The sequence below is a fragment of the Camelus ferus genome, chromosome 5 (assembly GCF_009834535.1).
Source record: "Camelus ferus isolate YT-003-E chromosome 5, BCGSAC_Cfer_1.0, whole genome shotgun sequence".
Lineage (NCBI taxonomy): Eukaryota > Metazoa > Chordata > Mammalia > Artiodactyla > Camelidae > Camelus > Camelus ferus.
Genome location: NC_045700.1, coordinates 49808449 through 49827976, shown reverse-complemented (window position 1 = coordinate 49827976; position 19528 = coordinate 49808449). Strand labels below are relative to the sequence as shown.

The window sequence follows — 19528 nt, the reverse complement described above, 5'->3', positions numbered from 1 at the left end:
TCACTATTCTATCCCCAGTGTCTATCACCGTGCCCAGCAGAAGGGCAGGGAAAGAGGGGGGTTGTTAAACTTTTGTTGAATGAATGGCCACACTTGTATTCTAGAAATGTACACAGCCCTTCGCTGACACATTGGTTCTGCAGCATAGAGGAACCATCCTGTTCTTATTGTATCCTCTGTACAATTAATCTTTTAACTTTGATTTGGCTTGATTATTGTTATCCTCTGTGCTTTTGCACTTTATTTCCAAAAGGTGAAAAACAACTCTCAGGTAAAATTGCAGTTTGCCAGTTGCAGCCACACCAGCATTTTCAGAACACATACTGTCCTTTCCCATTTCCTTTATATACTGAAACCACCAAAAGTTTTGGATGACAGGTCTTCAATTCTGATTCTCAGTTGAAGTAAGATCCCTCAAGGTCCCAATCACATTCCACTTTCCTTCTGAAAGCCTGCCTATTCTTGTCTTACCAAAGCATTTTGCTTTTACCTATTTAGTTATATTGTTTTTTTTTCTAATAGTTGTTTGATACCCATCTACCTGACCTACTAAACTCTCTGAGAGCAGGAATTGAACTGATATGTTATCTGAATCATCTTCGTGTAAGTATTCATTAAGTAATATTGATTTTTTTCCATAGGTATAGTAGCAGAGTGACTTGGGCAAAGTCCTTTAGTCTTATCAGTTCCATTTATCAATTTTTATCATATATTGTTTCTCATTTCCATGAAGAAGTAGAGAGAAAAGAGACATCCTGTCCTTTTTGCCCTTCCTATGAAAGTTTTCCAGAATTACTGAAGAAGAAAGGAGAAGCTTATAAAAATGGGAACAAGCCAAGTAATGCCAATAATACATACAAGGATCTAGTGCATGTTTAAAGCCTCACAGCTCTTCCTCAAATCAGATGACAAGAAGGTTAAAATGCCAGGGGTATTAAACTGATGTCTCAAAATGAAAACAATGTGCTCATAAACTGAACATGCCTTATTGTTGATTCTGCTGAGGAAGGAACAAATTTTACTTTACCCTTTCTAGGTTCTTCTGGCTAGTCTGAGAATTAAATTGAAATGAGACAGATTAACAGGAGGAAATCAAATCTAATTACATATGTATGGGGGACCCATGAATAAAATGAGATCCGAGGACAAGTTAGACAAACCAAGAGCTGGTTTTTCGAAAGAGTAAACAGAATTGACAAACCTCTGGCCAGGCTCACCAAGAAGAAAGGAGAGAGAACACAAATAAACAAAATAAGGAAAATGGAGAAATTACAACCAATACCACAGAAATACAATTGAGGCCTATATGCCTTCTGAGAGAAGAAGGCAGTAGGTAGGGATTTGGGACTTCAAAGGGAAGGAAGGCAATTCATATGGAGAAAGGAAAACAAATGCTTGGTAAACAAAGGTTTGCTAAGCCATGCAGAGACAATGGGACATGGAGACTTTGATTTCTAGGCCCTGCCAAAGGCTTTCCCCTACCACACCTACCCCATATTCTTTGTAGATATCTCTGGTGATAGTGTTCTTCCTGGACCAGGCCATGTATCTAAATTCTTTAAGACAGGTAAGGGGGAGGTAAAAAGAAAGACTTCCTGAGTCTTTTGTTTCTTAAAAATAATCAGCCCCAAATAATCCTCAAGCTAAAGAGATGTATTTTGGGGTAGCAAGTTTTGTTCCCCTACAGTCCCATCTTTGAAAATTCTCCAAGAAATTTTGTATTCTAGAGGTTCAGTTGGTAGATTGTTCCATCCCACTGAACTAGTTTCTTAGTCCTGACAATAGGGCAGTTCAATTCAATTCATTTCAGGAGGCGGTGATGCAGGTGGGCTTCTCAAAGTTAGGCCTATGGTGTAAGTAATCAGGTGTTTAGTAAGAAGCATGTCTATGGAAACAAAATTAAAATAATGGCTAATGGTTAGAGCAGACCATAATTCCAGTTTCTGAGTTCTGAAGGCAACCAGTCAAAATTTCTAGATGTCTGATCAGAGTTATTTTAGATGTATGAGGGAAGACAGTGACAATCTGATAGATTTTTCTAGTTTGCAGTTTGAATGTCCCTGGTGTCTTTTTGAGTGGCCCATACAGAAACAGGCATGAAGAATGTCTACTCTTGAGCTGTTGGTGTGATTTCTCTGAAGTTTATATCAAGTTGTCCAACTTTAGCTTGTGTGGCTTCAGAAAGAGGGCAGTTTTAGTTCTATATGATTCCAAATCAGAAAAATCTAGATATGTTGGTTTGGAGAATTGTAGCCAGATAGTGGAGGAAACTAGAACTCAGGATCCAGTCCAGTTTACAGGTGCGGGGTGGGAACCTTAAAAGACAATGAACAGCACTAGAATCTAATATCCACAAAGGTATGTTACTGAAACATTATTTTTCTCTCTAAAATTACCCCCATTTTTACCAAGAAAGCCAAATGAAGACTAATTTGTTTGCAAAATGAGTCTAGATTCAATAAACTTGGCCTGATAGTTACATAAGTGTAGCAAGAATGCCAATTGATCTTATAGGCTCTTTTAAATCTGTACCATTGGAACTTTTTGTAAGGAATCTCAGACTGAACTTTTAAAGGTCTCTTGAGGCTAGGCAGCCAAACCAAAGCCATGTCCTCAGACTTGTCTGCAATACCTATAGATGTGGGTGAATTTCTTTCTTCTCAAAGTCCCCAAAATAAATTGAGGTTCTGTTGGGAGCCATATAATCAAGGCATCAGGTGTGTTTTTAAAGGGGCTTTATTGAGTCCATAAAGTCGATCTCAGTTCCTTAAAGCTCTCTAATAATATCTGAGTTTATGCATGACTCTCAAATATGGTAGTCCAGTTAAAGCCTTGTTAGTGTAACCAGTTTCCAATTGTATCCTGTTGAGAAGGAAAAGGTTGGGCTGGGCCAAGACTGGGCTGGGCTAACTTACGAATTTTAAGTTAACTCATCAGTTTTAAGTTTCACCTTGCTAGACTGGTTTTGGGTTACTGCAAGTGACCCTTTGCTTCCACTTTTATGATACTGCCTAGCTGTACTCACCCTATGGTTGATGGACCCCTCAAGCTTGTAAGCCACCCTATAAACCCTCACTCACACTTCCCAGAGGTGCTCAGAGCTTCGGAGCGTAAGCCCCTCTGAGTCTACCGGCATAATAAACCTGAGTACTCCAGTCCTCCGAGTGGTGCTTGTTTCTTGGCTGGCCTGCTGTTTCATAACACTGTTACAAGGAAAATAGATTTGTATTGAACTTACGCAGATAACTGAATTGCCATGAAAATAAGACTACTCACTGAGAGTTTCTGGATTCTGGAGAGATCAGGTAGGGAGAAGGGATAAAGGTTTCATCTATGTTAACAAAGGCATATCTTACCAAATTGTTGAAAGCTTAAGAGAAACAAGACAAAGATTTTCTTAAATCTAGAAAGTCAAAACATTTTTTTAAAAATCAGTAATGTTTCAAACAACAAAGCCTCACAGTGTGTCAGGCACATGAACTTTTGTTAGGTAACAGTAACTCTAAGATATATCTATATTAATTAAACTAACAAATTTAAATTAGCTTTAATACCAGGTATTTTCCCAAATCATGTAAACTTGAAAAGTGTTTGGGTTCGTTTTTATTATATTTCTGAGAACTTTTAGAATACTTAATTTCTGACTGTTTAATTCCAAACAATTAAATAAAGTTCTTTACAAATTAATTTTGGCAATACTCTTACCCTAAAACTGGATTCACCTCTTGGTGGATGTCAAATCAAAAGACAGAATCAAGCCAAAGATCATGAGAAGACTTTGTTACTTGCAGTAAGTAAGGAGAACACCAAGGGTCTTTCCCAAAGCAGTGTCTCCCCAAACAGCAAAACTGGGGAAGTTTTAAGCAGAAGGTACATGCATACCCATTAAGGGGCTTGAGCAGAGAATTCAGCATAGAATTGGGGCAGAGGTTGACAGAATCCAAGTTTTAGTTGATTGAAGTCACGCAGGCCAGAAAAAGTCAATATCATCATTCCATCCTCCACCTGGCTAGGGGCCTTAATTCCTGCAGAACTCAAAGACATGTATCCGATTCTCATTCATATATATATGAATGAGATATATATATATATCTCCCTTGGGCAGGAACTAGGACTCTGTTTTATTGCTGTACTTTTGTTTTTTGACTGCCTTTCCTTTGTTCTGCATTCTCTCACTTCCCTTAAGATCATTAATTACTGATATCTGTTCAAGGGCAAGCATTGTGGAGGCTTGGATCAGAAGATGGCTTAGGCCAGAATGGCTTCTCTTATGTCAAGAAAGCCATGCCTGATTTTCTTTCTCTCTGGGCCCACTACCTTATCTGCTTACAATACCAAAGGTAGAAAAAATCACACGTTTATAACATATGTATACAGACACACATGCAAACATATGGACAGATGCAGAGATCTTATAGCTGTCATTTAAAAAAATTTATAAGACAGGTACAATAGTACAAAACTCACTAGTTTATTAAAGAGTTGGATACAAATTTTGTTTTGGCAGTTGGAAAACTTATGTTTATCTGTTCAGATGACTAAAGCCTTTTTACTAAGATTTGTAGACAAGATTTTTAAGATGTCTCATTTGCCCAATTTCCAAATATTTCTACTCTTCTTTTTGTTTTTTTGTTTTTTTGTTTTTGTTTTTGTTTTGTTTTTTTGGATGAGAAACATCTCCCTAAAGTTTGCATTTCAAAGTATTGCTCTTAAGTCCTAGAGAAGATGGAGGTAGAAAATCTACATCATAAAGGCACAGTTCTAATATCCCAATAACTACAAGAAGTTTAAGATGAATAGTGGAGGTTTGGGGATTGGCAAAAGGGCAGGTGAACTTTGAACCACTTTCTAGAGCCACACCTCTGGCCCCGTAGAGATTTACAAGACAAAGGGAGTTGTTTCCAGTTTTCCAAAGAACTGGATTATAGCCTGAATGATGAGAAGGCTGACCCACCCTTCTGACTACATATTTTTTCCAATTTACTTCTTTCCTCTGGGTACATAATTTCATTTTAGCTTAGGGGAGAAGGCCTAAAAAAAATTCCTATCAGGCTCTGAGTATCAGCTATGGTGATTCATCCCAAAGAGTTTTCCACATCTGGATTTGATTGCATTCCTGTGGCATCAGTTAACATGTTTCTCTGTTCCCTTTATCATCTACAAATTTCTAATTAGATCTAGAGGTTTGATCTGATTCAGACCTGACTCTCTTTTTTTAGACAAAAACACTTCATAAGTGGTAACAAGTACTTCCATCAGGAGACAGTGATGTCTAGTGTCTTTCTTCTTATGCTAACAGTCCTTGATGATAATTGCCTAGTTCCAATATTTCCATTAGAGGTTTGCAAAATGGTAATTTTTTTTATTTTGGTAATATTCTAATTATTTTTTTCTTCATTTATTTGCTAGACTATTTCTATAATGTCTGTTTCTGTAATTTCCCTAACCTCAACTATTTAATTACCAGGAGGTAAAGTTCACAAGAGAAAGGCAGCCTAAATGCTTGATTCTTTTCCTTTACTTACCAGTTTTCAGAATGATGAGTTGGTTTACTAGCATCCTCTAAAGGTGACCAATGAAATTCTTTTTAAAAATGATTATGATCTCAAGGATTTTAACATATTTGATGTATTTAATCAATTGCAATCATTCTTACTGATGCTCTGAATTGTGAGAAGCCTTTACATGGAGTAGTCTTTCATCGCTTCTTCACTTTATGTATGACAATATTTCCAGGCTCATCATATACATTTCTTGCTCCAGATCTCAAAGTAGCCATTTCTCTAAGAAGCTCTAGAAACCACAGTCGAGGTTGTGAAAGTGTTTTTCTGAGGTTCTTCACTGTTTCTAGGCCTTTTCAGTGAACAGAACTAGAAAATAGAAATTTAAAGAGAAAAATGAATTCACATTTGGATTTTCAGTACAAACAGGAATACAGAGTTTTACTTCTTTGATTTTATAATTGTATTTCTTTTCTTTTTGCTAAAAATCTTGGTCCCTTCTTGTAGAATACTTTCAGAATTTTTACTGACAGTTTGGTCATCAAAGATGATATAAGATTTTTGCAGGTTTTTTGTTTGTTTATTTTTTGGTTTTTTCCTTAGGGTATATTCCACTCAGGGTCAAATTGCATAAGTGACTGTGTTCTAGTATCGCTGATACTCAAAATATTAAACAACTAGTTGGAACCAGTCAGCCCCTACTATGCCATGATCTGACCCTATAGTTGTTGGACTGTGTAGAGGTAGAAGAAGAGTAATATCTCAGGGCAGCAGCAATTCACCAACCCATTAGGACTGTTCCAGCATTTTAAAAACTGGGGATGCTATACTCTGCATCCCAGCTTGTTATAAGCCTTGCTACCTTTGAGTTCCCATCTAGCTCCAACAGGAACCTGTACAGTGACTCAATTGACATACCCTTTTTCTGCTTCCTTACCCTACTAGGCTTTATTTATGCATTTATCTAAAAACTTTACAATAATACAGATGATCATTCTACTTGATTCTTGAAGTTCTAGCCGATAAATAGGCAACAAAACAGAAATACGAGTTATGACTATTGGGAAATTAAATTAACAGTATTTGGAACCAATATCATTAGAAATGTAAAACAAAACAAACAAGAAAATCTTAGGTAGAATAAGCAAATTATGAGCACAAATTTGTAGGCCAAGCAGGCCTAAAAATCTATTATAGTGAAGCTGGGTACAGTGTCAGCAGGCCTGGATCAATTAGTAATTATAGTTTAAGTTAAATATAATTAATCACACAATTTCCAGCTGTTTTTATTTAATTCCATTAAAGTTAATTACTATAGTGAATGTCTGTGATACTGCCTTCCAAAACCTCTTTTCTAAGAATTGGTATTCCTCTCCCCCTCCACCCTCCCCACGGTTGTAGGCAGAACTTTTCTTGCTTACATGACCCCACGCCCCTGGTCATACTTGATGGGTCCAGGAGTAGGCACCTGGCCTAAGCCAATACCATCAGAGGCCCTACTCTGAATTTTTCAAGTGGAATCAAGAAGAAGAGTCAACTACATGGTTGTTAAAGAAAACTGACCTAAAGAGCTATTGTTATCCGTGTTTTCCACTTTGTGGGGAAATCCTGTCTGCAGTGAGAGCAGATGAAGTGACAAAGAGGAGCTGAGCCAACTGTCAAAAGGAATTTTGATGGCAGTGGAGTTCCTGCACTTGTTGCTGAAGCCCAGCTTCTATCTGCCCATCTCTTAGGTTGTTTTTTTGTTTTGTTTTGTTTTTTGTGTGTGTGTTTATTTTAGTGGCTCTTTTCAGTTTATTGCATGAAGGAGTTACACTAGTCCAAGTTAAAAGCAGACCCCAAATGGTTACATTATACAAGCTGTGAGGTTTTTAAACTTGTGACAAGGGACATAAGGGAAATTCTACTTACTGAAAGGAAATCCTCACTTAAGCTACAGTAGGCCCAAAGCACTTAAAACCCATGAACCTTCAGCTGGCCGTCCTTAGCCAGTGCAGTCTACCGGGAACTGGCCTGTGTTCTTGCGCTGGTCACCATGTAGCTGAATCACTTCTCCATATTCTGGATGCTCAATTACAGCACCATTGCAGGCAAATTTCTTCTTAAACGCCCTCCTGGTTTCTTTTTATCGTAATCATCAGCGATCCCTTGGACAGTGATAAGGGTTTTCCCGCCATTTCTCTGTTGAATTCTTAAATTGATATAATCCTCAGTGCCAGCGGAAGCAGATCATCACCCTTACTTGCATCAGCAAAGGTGTCGAAAGAGTGGCCGTTCTGGGTAGCGGACACGGATAGGATTCCTTTTCCTCCATGGAAACGGCCTGCGCGGAAGGCGGCGGCGGCGGCGGCGGGAGAAGGCGGCCGCGGGGGGCGGAGCTTCAGGAAGCGAGGGGGCTCGAGGGGGAGACTGCTGAGTCCTCGGCGAAGGCTCAGTGACTAGGGGTTGGTTTTTTAAACACTTTCTTGGAATACATAAGCCAATAATTTATAATTTTGCCAAAGCGAATTCAGATTAGATTTCTGTCACTTGCTATCAAAAGAATTCCCACTTCATTGACAAAAGGAAATACACAGAATAGTTTCCATAAGTAATAGATTTATATTTGAGTAATGTCTGTGTTCTTGCATTATCTACATAAATCCTCTCAGTTCCCCCAATATTAGCAATAAAACATTTAGAATGTTCGAGGATTTTTGATTATGTGATTTTTTTTAAAGCATAGATTTCATAGTCTAGGATGTAGGGGGAGAGGCAGGATGTAAGTCTAGAAAAATAAATTGAGATTAGAACATACAGAGCCTTAAATGTCATGTTAAGGAGTTTGGACTTTATCCTATACAGTGGTAAGAATCTGACTGGAAAGTTTTCAAGTTGGGGAGTGATATGTTTGGATCTTTAGGATATTTGGATGGGTAATTCTGGTGGCAGTGTGAAACTTCAGTTAAAATGGGAAAAAGTTAGAGACAGTTAGATAGGTCCTCATTTTGAAAATCTAATCATTTGAAGGCTATTTCAAGTATCAGAGGCCGAGTTGGTGAGAGACTCATCGAGAAAAGTTACCCTGAAAATGGTTGAGAGAGGGAAAAATTCAAGAGACATTTCAAAGGTAGATTTGGCACTACTTAATGACCGCTAAGACACAGAGAATGAAAGTGAGGAAATATAGAGAAATATAGTGAATAGATGGTGATATCATCAACACAGGAGAAAGAGGAGGAACTGATTTGAGAAGAAGACACTAATCTAACTGAGCATCACCACTGACCTTTACTGTCCATTTTAACAGGTATGGTCCTATGCTCCCATGTAGCACTCAGGGTCTCTGTCATTTCAAAGACAGCCATAATACGATTATAACTTGGAAGGTTTTTTGAACTCTGTTGGAACGTCTCTGCAATGTAGGAGGCCAAAGAAATCAAGTTCTGGAAAGTTAGAATTCCTGGTTGGACTCTGATAAGGAAGGTATTAATTGTGATTTTTGTCATGCTGGTGTGATACAATGTATCATTATATATATAAAATAATGCGTTATATATATTACTGTATTGTAATTGTACTGTATATGTATACATATTAATTTCAGACATTATTATCTATGTATAATGATACATATCAATTATTTATTGGTTTGATTTAATGAAGATAATTAAAAGAATAATTATAGCCAACCGAAAAGTTTATACATCAAAAAGAATATCAAACTCATTATCTGCCTCTGCCTTCATGGTTAGAGGTAGAGGAATTAAAATCTTATAGTGAAATAAAATTGGAAAGAATATAATAGTGATATAAGCCTCAGATTTTCAAAGTCAGTATTTCTATGTTCAAAGCAATTAACCAGAAGGCTCTTTTTCACTATACTTTCCCTGGGAAACTAAAGAACTCATGTCCACTTGATTTCTAAAGCAAATCATCAAACGCCATCAATGTAACTTGTCCTGTGTTAAAAGCAGAATTAGACACAGTCCCAACTTGCTCACTGCCATTCCAATATTTTTTGAAAAGTGCAAAATTCCAATTTGTAGATGGCAATTTTGTCAAAAGTAAAAGCTCAGCAGCTCATAGCCTTGTGAAATAACTGACATCTTTATAATTCTGACAGCTCTAATGAGCTAAAGGAACTTTGGCCAAATTCTGCTTGGTTTGGTTTGGTTTCCTTACATAAGCACTGATTAAGAGAAATATGAAGCAAACTACAAATGTTATTTTATACTTTCTATAAAGCACACTAAGAAAAGGAGTAAAAAAAAAATGAAATAAGTTTTAATAATATATTTTATTTAAGCAAACTTTTCCAAAATGTTATCATTTTTAACATACAATCAGTATTTCAAAATTACTAATGAAATATGTTACCTTATTTTTTCATACTAAGTCTTTGATGTCTGGTATGTATTTTATACTTACAGCACATCTCAATTCAGACTAGACAAATTTCAAGTGCTCAAAAGCCTCATGTGGACAATGCAGCCTTAGATAAAAGTCACAGCTGGAGACATCTTTCAGAGACTTAAGCTGCCTTCCCTTTAAATGACACGATGAGTGCAACATTATTAGCACAGTGTTTACCACTTTTACCTGGAAGGCTGTTCCAAGTCCAAGGGGAAAAAGTTGTATGATGCAAATTACCTATATGCATTCAAATATTTAATCTGTTTTCTTCTCGTGTCTACCCCTGCAACTCTCTTTTTCACATTTTGAAGAATAGAAAATGATGGTACTTTTCTGTCATCATGAATTATGGATTAGATAATAAGAAAGAGTAGAGTTGCCATTAAATGGAATTTATTCCCAATTACAGAAGTAATATGCTGTTCTGGAGAGGGCATTAGCTTAAGAGGCAGACTTGAGTTTTCATCATGGCTGTGCCACTAACAGTATGGCTTGCAACAGGTCAGGTCAATTCTTTAAACATTTTCTCATCTCTAAAATGAGGATAGAATAGATTAGCAGCTTTCAAACCATGCTCTGAGGAGCCTAGAGGTTTATAAGGGAAGATTGAGGAGGAAATAGGTAGGATTTTTCACACACACATACACACACACCCACCCACCACCACCACCAGAATCAACCACTGCAGGATCAAATTTGTTTTATATACTAATCTTCAGTCCAAACTCCAAAGCTAATCAAAATTTTAAATATTATAACCAGGGAATTTAATCATCTCCACTTTTTTTCTTCAACAATATGTGATATATTTGAATCTTCTGGCCCATAACTAAAAGTTTTTTCACATTCATTTTTCTCAAACTTCCTTGTCACCAATCTTACCCCTCCCAAGTTGCTGGTCAAGTTACCAAATCATTAGCCACTACTGATTCCAGGCAAATTGAACAATAAGGTGTATTAGTTCAAGTTCTGCCAGTTGTGAGGACTGTCTTTTTCCCTCATCCCCCTGCTCTCTAAGTGAGCTGTAAATCCTAGAGCAATCCACTCCAAGCCAGTAGGACACATCTGTAACCCAGGGTTTTAATTTTTCCTCCTAAGTTAATTGGTGATAGTGAATACCCCATGAGGCAATATATGTGAGTTGGGGAGGAACAGCAGTCTGACAGGAAAAGGCAATAGGAGAGCATAAGTGACTTGTTCATTAGACTTACTTGCCTTCAGGACCTGTCCATGCCTGGTTCTATGTTTACCTTTTTAACTTTAGGAGTCTCAGGTAACACCTGGCTCATGATGAGCAATTGGGATTGCAGTTGTTCGATGTCCCAGGGTTAGATGTTCCACTGGGACCAGTAGTAAACCTCTAAAATTCAAAGAGGTCCACCAAAATTGTGTCTCCTCTTACTGGGAAAGGGCTCAAGTGCAGTGGTTTAGCTCTCACTTCAGTATCACAGCCAGGCATATTCTATATACCACTGAACTCTTGAAAACTTTCCACTCTCCAGCTCTCACATGTTTCTTCAAGGTTTCAAAGATACATAATACTTTCTACTCATTTGTCCCTATCTATGTAGTATTAACAATCCAGTGAATCAATGTGATGTCCTGTAATGAGGAAAATAGCAAGCTTTCTGCTTAATTGTGGCCCAAAGCCTGAAAGGTGATATAATCTTGTAGCAAGAAAATGAAGCTATACATGCTATTGTTCATACCAGATGAAAGCAAACTATTTCTGCTTCATCATTAACAATTATCCTAGTAAATGGCCATATGTCCCTTTGCATGAAAAAAGGAAGATTCAAGTAGGCACTTCCTCAAGAGTACTCAGATTTCCTTAAGCTGTGTCTAAGAACTGATTTGTATCTAGAAACTGGATAGCATCCCTTTTCTACATCTGAAAGTTTTGTTTGTTTGTTTGCTTCTTTGATATATAAATCAAGTAGGACCTTAGTGGGCTGCTCATCCATTTCAGTCCTGGGGGCGTCATGACCAACTAGTCACTTCAAAGAACCTATGCGTCACACTGTTGGAATTTTTACACTGACCCTACTACCTTTCAAGTTAGCTCAGCTCATACGAGTGTTACATGCTGCTATTTGGATCATGTCTCTCTGGGATCCTCCCATCCCCTGTAACTCCGTAAACCAAATTCAGCTCCAGCCTCTCATCATCATCCCTGGTCTGCGAGAGCATGCCCCAAAACATTTTCAAATATGCTGACCCTCTGCTTATAGATTTTTTCTGAAAGCCTTCATGAAGAGTGTCTTCTGGACCTTTTTGAAAGATACAGTTGAGGTGAGTGGTTGGGTAAGAAGTGATCAATCCACTCCAGTGTTCCTGTCTCCTGAAATTTTTCAATTTGTTCTTTTACATTCTACCGAAGAGATTTGCATCTCAACTTCATTTTACATGAGTAACCATTGTGTCCAGATTGAAATCAACTGTTAGCAGAATAAACAGAATTATACCCAGCTTCTCAAGCTAAATTAGTTAATCCAGAGTCTCTTGTGATCCCTATTTGTAAATCAGCCCACTCTAAAATTATGTTCTCCTCTTTTTCATTCAACATTCTTAAAGTCTATTCTAACCCATATTCCACAGATTAATCAACAATGTTCTTCAGTTCCTTTGGTGCCTGAGCAATCTATTTCTGAATCTCACTTTGTAATTGGCCTCTCGAAGTATACTAGAATTTAACTCTAGTTAAGGATCTGGAGATAGTGCAGGGTGAGAATAGGGCATAAGAGAACTGGTTGCCTCTTGTAAGATAACTCCCTCAAACTGGGGTGCTTCAGTATCTTCAGAAAAAGGCAAAACAGCCTCATAAGCAAAAGGAAATACTGCTTCTTCTGGCAAAGGAGGCTCAGTGGAGTTTGGGGTGGGAGTCCACTAAGTTCTCCAAATTCTCTGCTATGTGGCATTTTAATTTTAAAGCTGTAACTCTTTTTTTAAATTGATGTGATAAGATTTGCATTTATTTATTTTTATTGAAGTATAGTTGATTTACAATATTATGTTAGTTTCAGGTGTACAACATAGTGATTCGAAAGTCTTATAGATTATACTCCAATTAAAGTTATAAAATATTGGCAATATTCGCTGTGCTGCACAATATCCTTATAGCTTATATTTTTTTATCAGATTACTGGTTTATTTTATTTTTATATGTAATTTTTAAAATTGAAGTATAGTCAGTTTACAATGTTGTGTCAATTTCTGGTGTACAGCACAATATTTCAATCATACACGTACATATATATATTTCTTTTCATATTCTTTTTCATTTTAGGTTACTATAAGATATTGAATATAGTTCCCTGTGCTATAAAGTAGAAACTTGTTGTTTATCTATCTTATATATAGTAGTTAGTATCTGCAAATCTCGAACTCCCAGTTTATCCCTTCCCACCCACTTACCCACCTGGTAACCATAAGTTTGTTTTCCATGTCTGTGAGTCTGTTTCTGTCTTATAAATAAGTTTGTCTTTTTTTTTTTTTTAGATTCTACATATAAGTGATATCATATGGTATTTTTCTTTCTCTTTCTGGCTTACTTCACTTAGAATTACATTCTCCAGGTTCATCCATGTTGCTGCAAATGGCATTATTTTATTATTTTTTATGGCTGAGTAGTATTCCATTGTATAAATATACCACAGCTTCTTTATCCAGTCATCTGTCGATGGACATTTAGATTGTTTCTACGTCTTGGCTATTGTAAATAGTGCTGCTATGAACATTGGAGTGCAGGCGTCTTTTTGAATTATATTTTCCTCTGGATATATGCCCAAGAGTGGGATTGCCAGATCATATGGTAAGTCTATTTTTAGTTTTTTAAGGAATCTCCATACTGTTTTCCATAATGGCTGCACCAAACTACATTCCCACCAACAGTGTAGGAGGGTTCCCTTTTCTCCACACACTGTCAAGCATTTATTATTTGCAGACTTTTTGATGGTGGCTAGTCTGACTGGTGTGAGGTGATACCTCATTGTAGTTTTGATTTGCATTTCTCTGATAATTAGTGATATTGAGCATTTTTTTTTAATGTGCCTATTTGCCATTAGTATGTCTTCCTTGGAGAATTGCTTGTTTAGGTCTTCTGCCCATTTTTGGATTGGGTTGTTTTTTTCTTATTAAGTTGTATGAGCTGTTTACATATTCTGGAGATTAAGCCCTTGTCAGTCTCATCTTTTGCAAATATTTTTTCCCATTCTGTAGATTGTCTTTTTGTTTTGCTTATGGTTTCCTTTGCTGTGCAAAAGCTTATAAGTTTAATTAAGTCCCATTTGTTTATTTTTGCTTTTATTTCTATTGCTTGAGTAGATTTCCCTCGGAGAACACTGCTGAAATTTATGTCGGATAATGTTTGCCTGTGTTTTCTTCTAAAAGGTCTGTAGCATCTTGTCTTATGTTTAAGTCTTTAAGCCATTTTGAGTTTATTTTTGTGTATGGTGTGAGGGAGTATTCTAACTTTACTGATTTACGTGCTGCTGTCCAGTTTTCCCAACATCATTTGCTGAAGAGACTGTCTTTACTCCATTGTATGTTCTTGCTTCCTTTGTCAAAGATTAGTTGACCAAAACTTTGTGGGTTTATTTCTGGGCTCTCTATTCTGTTCCATTGATCCATATGTCTGTTTTTGTACCAGTACCATATAAAGTGAGTATTGACAGGTAGGTACTTTTTGCCATTTTGTCATTTGTTTTCTGGTTGGTTTTGTATTTTCTGTTTTCTTTTTTTGTTTCTTCTTTTTTGGTTTGATGGTTTTCTTTAGTGGCGTGCTTGTGTTTCTTTCTCTCTAGCTTTATGAATCTATTGTTTTGATTTGTGGTTCCCATGGGGTGTATGTATGTTGAAGTAGAGCTATGTCTACTTGTTATAAAACAAGTTATATTTGCTATAAAATGATATTTATATAAGTTCAAACATATTTTAAAAAATCTATGTCTTTTACTTCTCTCCCCTACATTTTGTGTTTTTGGTGTCATATTTTACATTTTCATGCTTATCCCTTAACTGTTTAGTTATAGGTGATTTTATAATTTTTGTCTTTTAATCTTTGTTCTAGCTTATTTAAGTGGTTGGTTGACAGCAATACCGTGTATTTGCCTTTGCTAGTGAGATTTTTCCTTTCCTATAAATTCTTACTTCCTGTAGCCTTTTTCCTTTCCACTTAGAGAAGAGACTTTGACATTTCTTTTAGGGTCAGTTTAGTATTGATTAATTCTTATTTTTTTGCTGGTCTGAGAAGTTCTTTATCTCTCCTTCACTTCTGAATGATAACCTTGCTGGGTAGAGTATCCTACATTGTAGATTTTTTTCCTTTATACAGTTTAAATGTATCATGCTTCTCCCTTTTGGCCTGCAAAGTTTCTGCAGGAAAATTATCTGATAGCCTCATGGGTGTTTCCTTGTATGTGACTTTTTGTTTTTCCTGTTGCTGCCTGTAGTATTGTCTGTTTAACTTCTGCCATTTTAATTTATATTATGTCTTGGTATGGGTCTCTTTGAGTTCATCTTGTTTTGGGCTCTCTGTGCTTCCTGTACCTGGATATCTGTTTCCTTCTTCAAGTTCAGGAAGTTTTCAGCCATAATTTTTTCAAATACATTTTCAACCCTTTTTCTTTCTCTCTTCCCTTTCTGAAACCCCTGTAATGTGAATGTTAGTAAGCTTGATGTTGTCCCAGAGGTCCCTTAACCTGTTCTCATTCTTAAATTTGTTCTTCTTTTTGCTATTCTGATTGGATGATTTTGATTATTGTATCCTCCAGACTACCTGTGTGTTCTTCTGTATCACCTAGTCTGTTGTTAATTCCTCCTTGTGTGTTTTTCATTTCAGTTATTGTATTCTTCAGCTCTGACAGGTTCTTTATGTGAGTGTGTGTGTGTATGTGTATGTGTGTATTTTCCAGTTCCTTGTTAAAATTCTCACTGTGTAATTCAGTTAGCATTCTTATTACTAATGCTCTGAACTCTTTATCTGGTAATTATTTACCTCTGTTTCATTAGTTGTTTTTTCAAGGCTTTTTTCTCATTCCTTCATTTGAAACAGATTCCTCTGTCTTCTCATTTTGCTTAACTTTCTCTGTCTTTAGGTGAAATGTTACCTATTGTGTTCTCAAAGTAGTGTCCTTGTGTGGGAGCATTCCAATGCAGTCTATGTGTGTCCAGGGGCTTTGGTGGGAGAGCTGAATCTGACATAAGCATAGGTCATATCTTCCCCTAGAGTGTGTTGGCAGCTATCACCTTGGTGGCAGGTAGGGCTGGAGATGGAAGGGCTAGATCCAGAGTGAGGTGTGAGCTTCTCCTACACTCAGTGGCTCACTGCCCTATGGCCCTATGGCTTAAGCAAAAGCCCTGAGGGTCAGATCTGAGCTGATTTTGTTTCCTCAAGTGTGAGTTCTTACCCAGAATCATCACCTTTGCTCCAGAGGGAAGCAACACTGAAGGAAGAGGGGCTGGAGCTGGTGCCCAGTGCAGGCTGGAGCACTCGCTGGTGTGCTCCTGGTATACCTGTCAGAGTTTGAGACAGCTCCCAATCTACTGCCTTTGTGAATGCCAGTAGCGGCATCCCGCATCCCATTCAGATGCAATGCCAAGTGTGAGCCAACTCCCTCCCCAACAACTACACACTCTCCTTGGCAACAGCAACCTTTGCCCTAGTGGGGAGCTGCACCCAAGCCAGAGGATACAGAGTGGGTGCTCAGCACAGGCTGGGGAACATGCTGGGGCACATGCTGGGGCAGTCATGGGAAACCAGCCAGAATTCAGGGCAGTTTCAATCTGCTTCCTCCACCTTGTTCTTGGGAGTAAGCAAGCTTATGCCACTCTTTACTAGTGGAGTCTAGGTTTTTTATAGCCCTCCTTTTAGTCTCCCTGATTTTTAAACCAGCTAAGGGAACTCATCTTCTCAGTGTCAGACCCCTGAGCTAAGGTGTGCAATACATGGTTCAAACCATTCACTCTCCTAGGAGGATCTCTGAACACATGATATCTCCTTCTTCTTCTGTGTCCCCTCCTGGTGGTGCAGATCCAACCCAATCACTTCTCTCCCTTTCCTACTGGTCTCTGCTTGGATCTTTCTTTACAGGCTTGGTTATATTAAGAGTCTGTCTGCAAGGCTCCACTTTCTTTTCAGTGAGAGTTACTCCACATATAGATGTATTTCTGATGTGTTTGTGGTGGAAGGTGACTCCACGTCTTCCTACTCCACCATCTTGATCTCCAAAGCTATAACTCTTTCTGGATTGTCACCTTAACATATATTCATATGAATAACATATATTCATCCCAGGTAAGGAGATGATTCAACTGATTTGCAAGTTAGCAATCAACAAGAACAAATATTGGTTTATAGCTATTTCAATCTAGAGTTGTAAGAGTTTCTTTTAACAAATTCACAGTTTGGGTTTCAGTTCACATTTTAAAATGAGAGTCTAAAGATTTCCACTTGCTGATCTCTTCAACTGAAGCAGCTAACCTCAACACACAGCTCTTGAATTCCTTATACCCCTCATACTGTTCAATGGCGGGAACAATTAGGTCCTCCACGGTCTCGTCTTAAATGTTCACCCTGGTCCTAATGTTCAGAGGCATTAATTTCTTGAACTGTTTCACTATAAATGGCTATGGGCTTCCAGCAACCCATCTTTGAATATTAATTGGGTTTTTATTATCTTCAAACATAATGAGTCTGGATAACTAGGGTTTCCTCATTTCCCTAAGAGTTTGTTGACTATAATCAACTACTCATTACCAGTTTCTGTACAAGTCAGGATTCATAGTTGCAAGCTACCAACTCTAGATAGCTTAAACAGAATGGAATTTATTGGAAGGATACCAAGTAGCTTACAAAAGTTAAAACCAAGCTCAGGAAACAGGAGCCAAAAGATTGGCAACAGGAAATGCAGCCAAGGACCTCTGTAGGAACAGTCTGGTTAGAATGCTGCCAGAACTTGACCAAGACCTATTAAAGGAAGAATCTAGGCAGAATGCTTCCAGTGACACAGCTTCCACCAGACCTTCTCTTCTGTTGGATGATAGGTGTCACCACTGTGTCTCTAAATAACTTGCCGGCCCCTGTGCTTTTGCATCACTCCTTCTGGATTCACTGTCAGATTCTCACTGGACAAACCTCAGTTATATGCTGATGCCCTTCCTGTTTAGTAGAGGGACAATTTGCCCTTCTTCAGTTTCCATATTGGGAAAAGCATTCATATGCTAGGTAACCAAAACACACACACACATACACACACACACCCCTCCAGGCCACCATACTTGAGTTATTTTCTAGACTTGCTATTTCTATTTTATTTGTCTGTTAATTTTTTTTTTTTGCCACTATGATATTGTTTTAATTTCAGCCATTTTATAATTTCTTTTAAAGTCTGATCATTCAAATCCCCTTCCCTCTCAAAAGGTTAATTTTTTTTTCTTGGCTGTTCTCTGTCTAATTTTTCTCAATGAATTTCAGAATTCTTACCAAGACTCCAAGAATATGTAATGAAGGTTTTGATTAGAATTTTATTATATTTATGAATACTTTGAGGGAATAACTTAAAATTTTTACTATGTTGAATCTTCTTATCCAAGAACATGGTATAACTCTCTATTTATCTAAGCCTTCTCTTATACTCTTGGGTAGCTGTATTGTTGTCTTCATGTCGATTTGGCACATTTCTTAAGTTTATGTTTTTGTTGTTAGGATAGATGGAATTTGTTCCATTGTGTTTTCCTTTAAGAGAGTTTCAAGGTCCTCTTTTTGGCCCAAGCAAAATCTTAACATCTCATAACCTTACTATGCAAATAGTTCTATGATTCTAATTTCCCTACTGAGCTGTATCAGTCATTGAGCCAAATTCTTCCTAAATTTATCCAGCTTCCATTGCAGAATTAAATCTTATTCTTTGTAGTATAAACTTGAATTTGAAAGTTAAAAGTAAAGAATGTTTTTCAGAGGAGCAATTTCAGAAAAAAAAATCAGAAGTGGATAATTTGGCAGGCATTGGCCACTGTACTAGTACTACAGCACCCCCTAGTGGACATAATGAGATGTTGTCTTGTTTATGCCAAGAATGAGCCCCGTCTTTTCCACAGGCAGTTAGAATCTGGAGGGGTCTTGGTGGTCAAGTAGATGACTATCTCTGGCTCCAGATAAGGAAACTGAGGAACAACAAAATGATTGGCCCAAGTTTATATAGCTAACCCAAAGCTAAAATCCAAGATTCCTAACTCTAATTTTTCTCCCTTACTTTCTTTCTTCCTTCTTTTTCAGCAGGTACCATGCACCTTTTATGAAGCAGAGTGCTAAGAATACAAAAAAAAAAAAAAAAAAAAAAAAAAAAAATTTAGTCTTTGCCTTCAAGTCTAGTTTTCTTTCAGGCTTACTTCTTTTAACATATTTCAGGGAATGAACTTGTCAGAGACTGACCAAAAAACCATGAGGGGGAGGTTCTCAGTCATCCACAAATTGACTCACAATGTGATTAATTATTGAGATTGGACGGGAAAATACCTTTGCAATTATGGAAACTGACCTTGAACAACTCCAGAACAACAACAACATGAAGAGAGAAGGCTTTACAGATTTATAACTGTGAATTCTATTGCAAAAAAATGGTAATAGAATATTG

General features: G+C 37.4%; 1 pseudogene; it reads right to left on the bottom strand.

Annotated features, from left to right (window-relative positions):
* Positions 1 to 7281: 7281 nt before the first annotated feature.
* LOC102508638 lies at positions 7282 to 16467 on the bottom strand (annotated as a pseudogene).
* Between the last annotated feature and the right edge of the window lie 3061 nt (positions 16468 to 19528).